Below are 11042 nucleotides of genomic sequence, written 5' to 3'. Positions count from 1 at the left end.
AGCCTGGAGTCCATTCATTATGTCACAATTTGTTTTTGAAAAACGCCACTCCACTTCTCCCTTCATGTGATCTATGACTGGATAGTACACTTTGTCCCGAAAACTTGTCTTTACGTCTGGTGAAACGTGTTGTCCCAATGTTGAGGCGATGATGGAGTCCTGAAGCGCTTTTGTTGTTTGTCTGACCCTTTTGGATTTGTTCTGTGTTGTGGAGATATTGCTCTGGTGACGTGTCAACAATGTTATTCCACAGTTCACCAAAAGTGTCCTCACTGCGATAATCATCCAGAGTATCTTTAAAAGCATTGATCAGATTAACTGCCTTGCTGAAGTCAATGTTTTTTGATTGAAGGTGATCTGAGAGAATTTTTGACTCACTTAAGATCGTTTTAAAAACCACAAGGCATCCAACAAAATTCAGATCAAGTTGTCCAAGTATCCCTCTAGCTTCAACAGCTCTTTGTGGGTGCATTTCAGAAGCTATCTCCTCCAAGACGCGTATAATAGCAGGCAACCGGTCTAAAACATTGCGAAACGCTGCCTGCCGTGCCGACAAGCCCACCGGGTGTCACTAAGACGCTGGAGTTCTCTAGGGGCACCATCAAACATTTCCTGCTGCACTTTCAGCCATTTGTTGTGTATGATCCTGAAAGAAATACATACAAGTGCTCTAATAATGAAAAAGTTCCTGCATCTGAGACATTTTTGACACTGTCCACAATGACCAAGTTTAAGCAGTGAGCACTGCAGTGAACATAAAATGCATGCTTTGCAAACTCTCTCACTTTGGCCTGTACCCCTGCATGTACTCCACTCATGACAGCGGCACCATCGTAACCCTGACCAACCAGATTTTTTTTGTACTCCAACCCATGTTTTTCAAAAAAAACAAATGATCTTTTCAGAGAGAGCACCTGCATCTAGTTGATCTGCCTCAGAAAATTCAATAAAGCTTTCGTGAACAGCACCCTCATAAAAGTATCTCAGAACAAATTAAATCTGTTCCTTTTTCTGAATATCTTTTGTCTCATCAACAATTATGGGGAATTGTTGACTTTCTTTAACCTCTTTGATAATATTGTCTTTTACCATTCCTGCTAAGCATTGAAGTATTTCATTTTGTATCGTTTTACTTGTGTACATTGCATTTTTTGGCTGGTTTTGTAATCTCTTTCTGATCATTCCAACATTGACAGGAACATACCTTTTCTCTCAGAGTCTGCAGTTTCCCTATGGCCACGCTGAGCAGTGTTTTCAGTTGCAGTCACGATTAAAATTTCAACTAATGCTTTCACATAGTTTTGGTTTTCAGTCAGTTGTTTCTTATTTTTTCGTCCATTATTGCAACAAGTGAAGTGTTACTGTCTTGTCTTTTTTTGTTCTCTGCCCATGCACACATTGCATTTTGGTGGTTCTCAGATTTGGCATGTGAGCTAAAGCCACTGTCTTTAAAGCTCGCCTTTTTCCAGTTTCTGTAACCCTCCGTGGACGTGAACACACTCTTAGCGGCATCTGGTAAAGAAAAATGTCTACAAGCAAAGCAGTAAGCTGCATCTTTTCTTGCAGAGTACTCAAGCCATGTGAAAGTCTTGTACCACTCAGCGTGAAAGCTTCTTTTTGCTCCTCCGTGTGTAGCCTTGGGGAAATGATTTAACTTCACTTGCTTTGGTCCTTCTTGCCAGGATTTTGATATATAATTAAAAGGACAGAAAATATAAATTCCTTATTAATACAGTAGGCATCAGTTACAACTAATATTTCAGCATTGATACTACAGCTATCCCTTATTTGACACGGAAATTCATAAATCATACCAAGTTGTTCTTGAGACGATAGCCTAACATCGCCCAGCTCCCTTTCAGTTTCTTTATTGTTGCAGTCACTCATCTCTTCTTCCACTGCAACTTCACAGTCCTCATCTGTCCCTTTGTCAACTTCTACATCTTCCTCACTCAGTCTGTTCCTTCACATGTTCGCTCTCCTGTTCTTTAAGCGTCTTCTTTGGTTGAAAAAACTGGTCTAAGCTTTTCCGCTTCATTTTTAGGCTACAAGTGATTCATGTGATAAAATACTCAATTAAAATAAATATTTCATATTATCCAATGTCTCAAAAATACTTTACTTACTGCCACAATGGGAGATCAGGACCAACCCTCTCCTCTCCCATTCAGTAGGTCATCATCATCTATAGAAAAGAAAAGAGAAAGAGAAACACTTAGTCTTTGCCATTAAACAGTATTGTGGGGTCAAGTAAACAATGTTTGACATACTGGACATATTTATGCATGCATTTGATTTAAGATCTGTTTCGTTTTGATACATGAACACATCTTAAGTGTCAATAATGCTTTCTTTTTTTTTAAATGATTGAACGACATACATTTTATTTATATGACAGTAAAGTACCACACTGAGACTGAAATAATGCCTTACTAAATGTACAGCAATTAAAAGGAAAATAAAATGATAACGCCCTCATGATATTCTCATTATTTTCCTATCATGATGCAACTGATAGAATTAGGACAAAGTTGCGTATTGGAGCAACTTAATACTTTAATAGAACGAGGGAGAGGGAAGAGACTGACATGGGCAGCCGCGGGAAGGACTTTAATCATCGTCATTACCCGTAACCAGGAGAGATGGCACACAAGTGTCCAGCTGCGTTTACATGGACACTTATAATCGGATTGACGGCTCAATCGGACTAGAAAACCTTCATGTAAACACCTTAATCGATCCGATTGAGCTCGATCCGAATGAGATTTCGATGGGATTGAAAGGGGTGGTTTATCCCTTTTGTAATCCGATCGAGAGAACATGTAAACACTTGATCGGATTGAAAACTGAAACTGAAAAGAACTGAAAATGTGCGATGACGTTAAATAGCGTAATGACATATGACGTGCGGAACGAGCTGTTCTTCCTATTGAATAAAGTGTCATATTAATAAGTTTCCCGTCATTCTAAAATTATCATTTCACTCGCGCGTCTGTGAAGTGAAGCAGGACAACGTCCCACCAGTCCTTGTTTTGGATTCTCATCCACAGACGTCTGGTTTTGGCCGCGGGGAGGGGCATTTTTACTGCGTGATAAATAAGCAGCATGGCAAAACGGCTAATCTAAATTATGACCAGAGACAAATTAATATTGCGTCTGCTGTTTAAAACAAATAAAGAACCAATAAAGGAAAATATTTATGCGCGGAAAGCGGGAAACTCTGTATATTCGTGCAGTGTGCGCATGTCAAAACATCAGATCCGATTTGAAACTTGTGACATATAAACGCGCACATCAACCCAATTACTTTATTTATCATTCATGTAAACACCTTGGTCGGATTCATCAATCGTATTGATTCATGGGCGTCGGAAGAAAAAAAAAGTGGGTGGGTCCTCCCCCAGAAAAATGTTACTGGAGTAAATACCATTTAATGTATTCTGGTGCCTTTTAATTAAAACAAGTAAACTAAACTCCACTTAACGTCAGGCGATTCTTTGCCTCCAAGTCGTGCATTAAATGCACATCTATCCGTGGATTATCCCACTAATACCATGGTAATTTGCCAGCAATGACAATTTAAAGCTGTTATTGATGTTTGCAACGCAATATTTGACTGGAAGTTTACAACGGGCGGTTACTTTCGTCAGTTGCGGCTCGTTTGGAAATAAAATGTAGCGATTCAGCGGAAATGGAGTTTAATTTATTAGGGAATTCCCTAATAATTGGATTTGACTGACGGCGCTCTGAAAAGCGAACAGACAAATGCGCTGAATCAGAGACGGTAAAAGTAAGTGGGTCCAATATCATTGATCTTAAAAAGTGGGTGGGTCTTGTCCCACCCATACAATGGTTCCGACGCCCATGTATTGATTTCATTCCGATTGTGTCCATGTCAAACAGTATGGGGCCCTTGCGGGCAGCCCAAAGTGTGGGCTGACTGTGGGCTAGCCCACACTAAGTAGAGTGGGCCCTCATTGGGGCCAGTTGTGGGCCCACAGCAAACCCCTTAGGGACCCGTGTGGGACCACTGTGGGCAGCCCACTGTGGGCCCAGATACCAGCGTGAAATGCGGGGCACATGTGGGCCCCATCGGGACAGCCCAAAGTGTGGGCTGACCCACACTAAGTAGAGTGGGCCCCCACTGGGACCAGTTGTGCTGTGGGCAAAGTGTGGGTATATTGGGTTAAGTGTGGGCATACCGTGGGAACACTGTAAAAAGTGTGAGCATACTGTGGGTACACTGGGAAAAGTGTGGGCATACTGTGGACAATGCAAAGATGTATTGTAATATACCTGTGGCCTTAACAAACAACAAGATTAGTTTGGTTGTACTTTGCATTTGCCACAATACATGCAAAATAATTGCACTTGTTGAAAGTTGAAGTAGTACATTATAAGTTATGTTTCAAATAATTTCATTTATTCAGTAATGTAAAAAAAAAAAAAAAAAAAATTTTTTTATATATATATATATATACACATACACACACACACACACACACAATACATTACCGTTAAAAAGTTTGGGGTCAGTCAATTTTTTTAAATACTTTTGAAAGAAATCCCTTCATCTCATCAAAGCTGCATTTATTTAATAAATACATTAAAAAAAAGAGTAATATTCTGAAATATTGTTGCAACTTAAAATAACTGTTTTCTGTTTTAATCTATTTTACAAAGTAATTATTCCTGGGATGTTAAAAAATTATGTTAATAATTTATTACAGTAGCCAGCATCCAGCCGTCAGCATGTAAATCCTGAAAAAAAAAAAAAGAAAAAAAAAGGAACGTTTGAACAGAACTGTCAAAAGAGCAGCATTTATTTTAAATAGATTTTGAGTCTTCTGTCTTCAGAGTCCTCAAGTCTTCTGGTTCTTCTGCTCCTTCCACCATCCCAGTCTCTTGCATTATGATTTAACAGGATCAGGATCAACCCCTTCGGATGCTGCGGCCTGGCTGTTTTTTGTGTCAGTTTTTTCTCTAAAGTGAGAAAAAAAACAACAACAATTGAAATGTTAACATAAAAATTTTTTTACAAAAAAACAAAAACAAGGGTTGTTCCAAGTGTAATTTATAAATGACTGGAGAAACCTGAGAATAATTTGAGTTCCAGAAAAATAGTTACAGGTGTTTATTATTGTTAAAAACAAATGTAGGCGGTGTTGTTGAAAGAAACATACAGAGAGTGAACCAATTGAGGGCATGATGAAATAAGAGCATGAGAACAGTTTACTAAAATTATCAACACAACGTAAAGAATAATTTTGTCAACTTGTACTCACACTCATGTCATTCCAAACCTGCATGATTTCTTCTGTGGAAGATGATATTTTGAAAAATGACTCAAAGTCAATGGGATTTTCATTGTATGAACAAAACAGATTAAACAATTCAAAATATCTTCTTTGCATTCCACAGAAAAAAGTAAATACATGTTTGGAACAACATGAAGAACAATCCTTTTAATGTCTTTATCAATAAATCATTGATAGATTTAACTTTAGATAGATAGATTTAGCAGCCTGAATATGTTATTTTTATTTAAAAAAAAGAGAGGGAATGTGTCTGACGGTCAAACGAGTACTTACACAGAAAAAGAGTGACCTGTGCCTGAGTGGCTCTTTTGGGTTTATTATTTATAAATGGGGGCCCAAATGGGCAAAACTGCTATGGGCCCCACATGGGCTAACCCACTAGGGGCCCGTGTGGGTTTTCTTTGGGCAAGCCCACTGTGGGCTTGCCCACAGAAAGCCCACATGGGGCCCGAAAGGGTTTGCCCTTGCCCACACTGTCCCACAGAAAACCCACACTTACCCACAGTGGGCCCACACTGGCATGTTTGCTGGGGGGGTGGCAGCTGCCACCCCGTGCCACCCCAGTAGATCCGCCCCTGCATGTGATATCTGATTCTAATCAATTTAAATTAATGTTTAAGTAATTGATATAGGCCTACTGTTATGGTGATGCGGAGGAGATGAACCCAAATGCAGACAGTATGCAATATACACGGTTTGATACAACTAGACAGAATAAACAGGAAAACAAAACCCACGAGGGGGCAAAACAAGACAGGATAGACTAATTTGGACTGACAAGACTAAGACAAAAAACTAACTCTTCTTTCTAGACAAGACCTTCAACAGGTTACTCACGGATTGTTTCACACAATGACAATGAACCGGCACAGGACAGCAAACACAAGGGGAGAAACTAATGAGGGAAACAGGTGACAAGGGTAAAGCAATGATGACTAAACGAGGATAACAAGGGGGCGGGGCGAGGAACGAGACAACACAAGCACATGGCCCAAACAAAAGGCCATGTGCTTGTGTTGTCTCGTTCCTCGCCCCGCCCCCTTGTTATCCTCGTTTAGTCTTGCACACAAAACATGGGTCTGTCATGATCCTGCCTCAAGAATTAAAGAATGACAAGGACTAGATGGCAGAATCATGACAGAACCCCTCCCTTAAGGAGCGGCTTCCAGACGCTCCTCAAGGGAACATCAAACACGGGACATGACAGACTGTGACACAGACACAAACCAACAAAACATGATAAATAACAATAAAGGTAAACAAGAATACACAACAACAGGGTCCGGGTGACATAACAAAAATAACAAACAAGGAAGGGGAGGAGGCGGGACAACAAAGTTCATGGGGGGGGGAAGTCCATGGTGGATGGGTGGAACGGAGGTCTTAGGATGACAGCTGATGGCGAGGGGTCCGGGCAGACTTGGATGGGGACACATGAGGAAAAGTCTTGGGGGAAACAGTCCGGGGTTTAGTGGAGACAGGGGTGACCGGGGAAACCCACGGTGGCTTGACAGGAGTGGAAACCGCAACAGGAACAAAAACAGGGGGTACAGCGGGTGACAGGACAGGAATCATGACAGGGGGTTCAGCAGGCAGCTGTGGAGCGGGAACAGGAATTGGGCTCTCAGAAGCGACTTCAGAACCAGTACTGCCCAAAGCAGACTCAGAATCTACGCCCCTCATCTCCGATTCGGTAACAGCCTCTGATTCTGGGACAGAGCTCTCTGCAGCTGGCTTGGGATCAGCGCTCTCTGCAGCTGGCTTGGGATCAGCGCTCTCTGCAGCTGGCTTGGGCACAGGGTCTGGGGACAAGACAGGACTGACAGGGACTTCTAGAATCTTAACAAGAGATGACAAATAATCCGACAGGGTCTTAGCAGCAATGACGAGCAGAAACAGACCGCACCACTGCTTCCGCAGCGGAATCGGCCTCGGCCTTCTCTGCAGCGCTCACGACTGCAGGCACGGGAACAGCCTCCACTGCTGCAGGTTCTGGGGCAGTGCTTTCAGTAGCGTGCTCTGGGACAGCGCCTTCAGTAGCAGGCTCTGGAACAGCACTTTCAGTAGCGGGCTCTGGAACAGCGCTTTCAGTAGGAGCAGAGGGGTCTGGGACAGCGCTCTCTGCAGCAGCGGGATCAGGACCAAGCAGAAACAAAGGACGGGAGGCTCCCTTCCTCCTCTTCTTCCTAGGTCGCGGTGCAGATGCCGTTGGCGGACTGGTGAGTGGTTGGGGAACCATGGCGGGATCTGTGTCTGGGGTTGGAAGATCCATCTCTAGGAGGGCTGATTCCGTCGCGGAGGACTCTGATGCCGACTCCCAAGAGGTCCGTCTCCCTCGCTTGCCGAGTAGACCTTCGGGTCCGGAAGACGTCTCAGGAGTGGAAGTGGGACCAGCTTGATCCCCCTGGGAAACAACACCTAGGACACAACCCTCCGGAATCACTGGCAGCTTGACTGGTGGTGAAGACAAGATGGACCCCCGCGACTCCCTCCTCGATAAACAATCCACCATATCAGCGAACGAATGGCAAACCAGCTTCTCCCATTCAGCCAGGGGTGGAGGAGAGTTGAGACCCGCAATGAGGTAGCGGTTTAGGAGGACATCAGGCAGGAAAAACCTCCTCTCGTTCGCGACCCGAGCATACTCCCTCAATGATAGCTCTCCCTGGGAGGGAATCGGGAGTTTGCCCCTCTTAGAGTCAGCGATGGTCCTGTGCCACCAATGCTTAAGATCATCTGGGTTATGCTTGACATAAGAGGACATAATGTCTGCTGGGTTCAGCTTTGGCCGGTTCATTCTGTTATGGTGATGCGGAGGAGACGAACCCAAATGCAGACAGTATGCAATATACATGGTTTAACTAGACAGAATAAACAGGAAAACAAAACCCACGAGGAGGCAAAACAAGACAGGATAGACTAATTTGGACTGACAAGACTAGACTAAGACTCAGACAAAAAACTAACAGCTAAGACAGGATCAAACTCTTCTTTCTAGACAAGACTTTCAACAGGTTACTCACAGATAGTTTCACACAATGAATGACAATGAACCGGCACAGGACAGCAAACACAAGGGGATTAAATAGGGAGAAACTAATGAGGGAAACAGGTGACAAGGGTAAAGCAATGATGACTAAACGAGGATAACAAGGGGGCGGGGCGAGGAACGAGACAACACAAGCACATGGTCCAAACAAAAGGCCATGTGCTTGCACACAAAACATGGGTCTGTCATGATCCTGCCTCAAGAATTAAAGAATGACAAGGACTAGATGGCAGAATCATGACACCTACCAGTTTATCCCTTAACTGATCTACATTATAGAAGAACTATAAATCAAGCTTATTAGTTGGAGGTTGATGTTTTTTGCACATATTTTTTTTCTCAACAAGAGCTGTAAGGAAAAACCAGTCTTCTACCAGTGCAGCAGATAGTGGAATAGGTTCTTGCGGCATCCGTTGATTTAACCTTTGACCCGTGACGGCGGCTGGAAGGAACGTTCAAGAGCCAAAGAGGCCTTAACTGAGGTAAATTTCAGATATAAGAAGCACAGCACAGTACAGAACAGCCGTCAGATTCTTTATTTAGTGTGTCAATTACATGAATATCTAAAATCTTTCTTTTTTTTTTTTTTTTTCCAGATGCCTCATGGGAATTAAACGGCACATATGAAGTGGTTTGTAATACCATGGCATTCCGACCTGTCCTGATTGTTTTTTGATGTGTTTACAGTTCATTCTATAAAATTATTTTGGTAACACTTTACAATAAGGTTCATTGGTTAACATTAGTTAACTGCCTTAGTTAACATGAACTAAGAATGAACTGCACTTCTTCAGCATTTATTAATCTTAGTTAATATTAATTTCAACATTTACGAATACATTAAAATCAAAGGTGATTTGTTAGCATTAGTTAATGTGCTGTGAACTAACATGAACAAAACAATGAACAGCTGGATTTTTATTAACTAACATTAACAAACATGAATAAATACTGTAACAAATGTTTGGCTCATTGTTAGTTCATGATAGTTAATACATTAACTAATGAAACTTATTGTAAAGTGTTACCATTATTTTTTGTATGTTTTTTCTTTGCAGCTTTTCACTGCCTCTTTGATCAATGCCACATTTTTTGGGATAAATAATACATTCATGAGGCTTATGTCACTACACAACATGAATACCCATTCAAAAACATTCTTTCAAATATACATTGAGAAAAGTTCTGAGATTGTGTCACTGTTTTAAAGGGAAAGTTCACTGAAAAATGAAAATTTGCTCTTAATTTATTCACCCTCAAGCCATCCAAGATATAGGTGACTGTTTTTCAGTTAAAGTAACAACATGTAACTTTTCAACCTTCATAATATATTTCCAAGACCCTTGTGATAGTACATCGACTTACAATAGGTTGAATGAGACGTCTGCCAGAGCCTGACGGGGTCTGTATCGCTTTTACTGGCACTATGTAACTTCGGGGTGCGGGTAGTAACCAGCGCTCAAAAAGAACTACAAAATTCGACTGCTTTACGGCATACGTCACTTTGCCCACCACTTCCTCAAATGTGGCCAACCAACGCGTTTGTTTTCGTACGTCTGTTTTCGTCATGGCTGAAGCAGCAGCGAAACGTAAGAAGTCCAAGGTTTTGTCGGAGTGGAGTCGGAAGAGGAAAAGGGAGAGTGATAAACTGAAAGGCAGGACGAGGATCAATATTGGTCGAGGGTTTGCTCGCTGGCGTTAGCTTATGGAGGAGGAGAGTTACCAGACCGATGCTGACTTGGCCGTCATTCTGTTGAACTAGTAAGTAACTGTAAATTGCTTGCATACTATCTTTAGTTTTTCTAATCTGTTGTCTGCCTGGCTACGTTACGGAAACTATCTGGTCCTCCATTTATTTATCTTCATGAATCAGCTAGTAGATGAGCGAATTATCAATCTGGTAGCTAGTAAACACTAACATGGTAGTTTTAGATGGTTAGGATGCTATCGCTATCATTCTCGTTCAGATTTGAGCATTGCAATCGACATGCAAATCGCAAATGTTTGAGTTAAAATGTTTAGTCTACTAAACATGTATAAATTATGAAAGGGGGAAGATTAATAATATTATCATTGCCCATATGAAAAAAACCTGCATGCTTCATATACAGTAACCGTAAATCATTTTACGACAACGGTAATGGACAATTCCGCTTCCAACCTGTAGGGCGACCGCAGAGGAAAAGTTCCATGTTGTTGCTTTAAACAGTAAAGAAGATTTTTAGCTGAAACTGTGGTCTTTGGTGATTCATATAATGCAATTCAATGGCTACTGTCACTTTGAGAGTAAAAAAACAAACATATTACATGCAAAACAAGACTGCCGTGACACAGGACTGTTTGCAGAGGCTGTGGATTACAGGTAATAATGTTGTAAATAATGTTCAGTTTCTTTAACAGACCAATTGTTTTGCTTCATACGACCTCAATGAATCGTCAGGAGCCACAGGTATTAATTTTGTTTTGCCTGTAATGTTTTTTTTACTCTCAAACTGACTGTAGCTATTGACTTGCATTATACAAATCATCAAGGACCACATTTTCAGCTAAAAATCTTCTTTACTGTTCAACTTGTAGTTGCGTAGCTGTCAATGGAGGGAAAGAAATCTCAGATTTCATTAAAAAGATCTCAATTTGTGTTCAGAAGATGAATGAAAGTCTTATGGGTTTGGAAC

The sequence above is a fragment of the Abramis brama genome (genome assembly GCF_963993115.1).
Source record: "Abramis brama genome assembly, chromosome: 5".
Taxonomy (NCBI): domain Eukaryota; kingdom Metazoa; phylum Chordata; class Actinopteri; order Cypriniformes; family Leuciscidae; genus Abramis; species Abramis brama.
The sequence above is the reverse complement of the archived record's forward strand: the minus strand, read 5'-3'. Positions refer to the sequence as shown.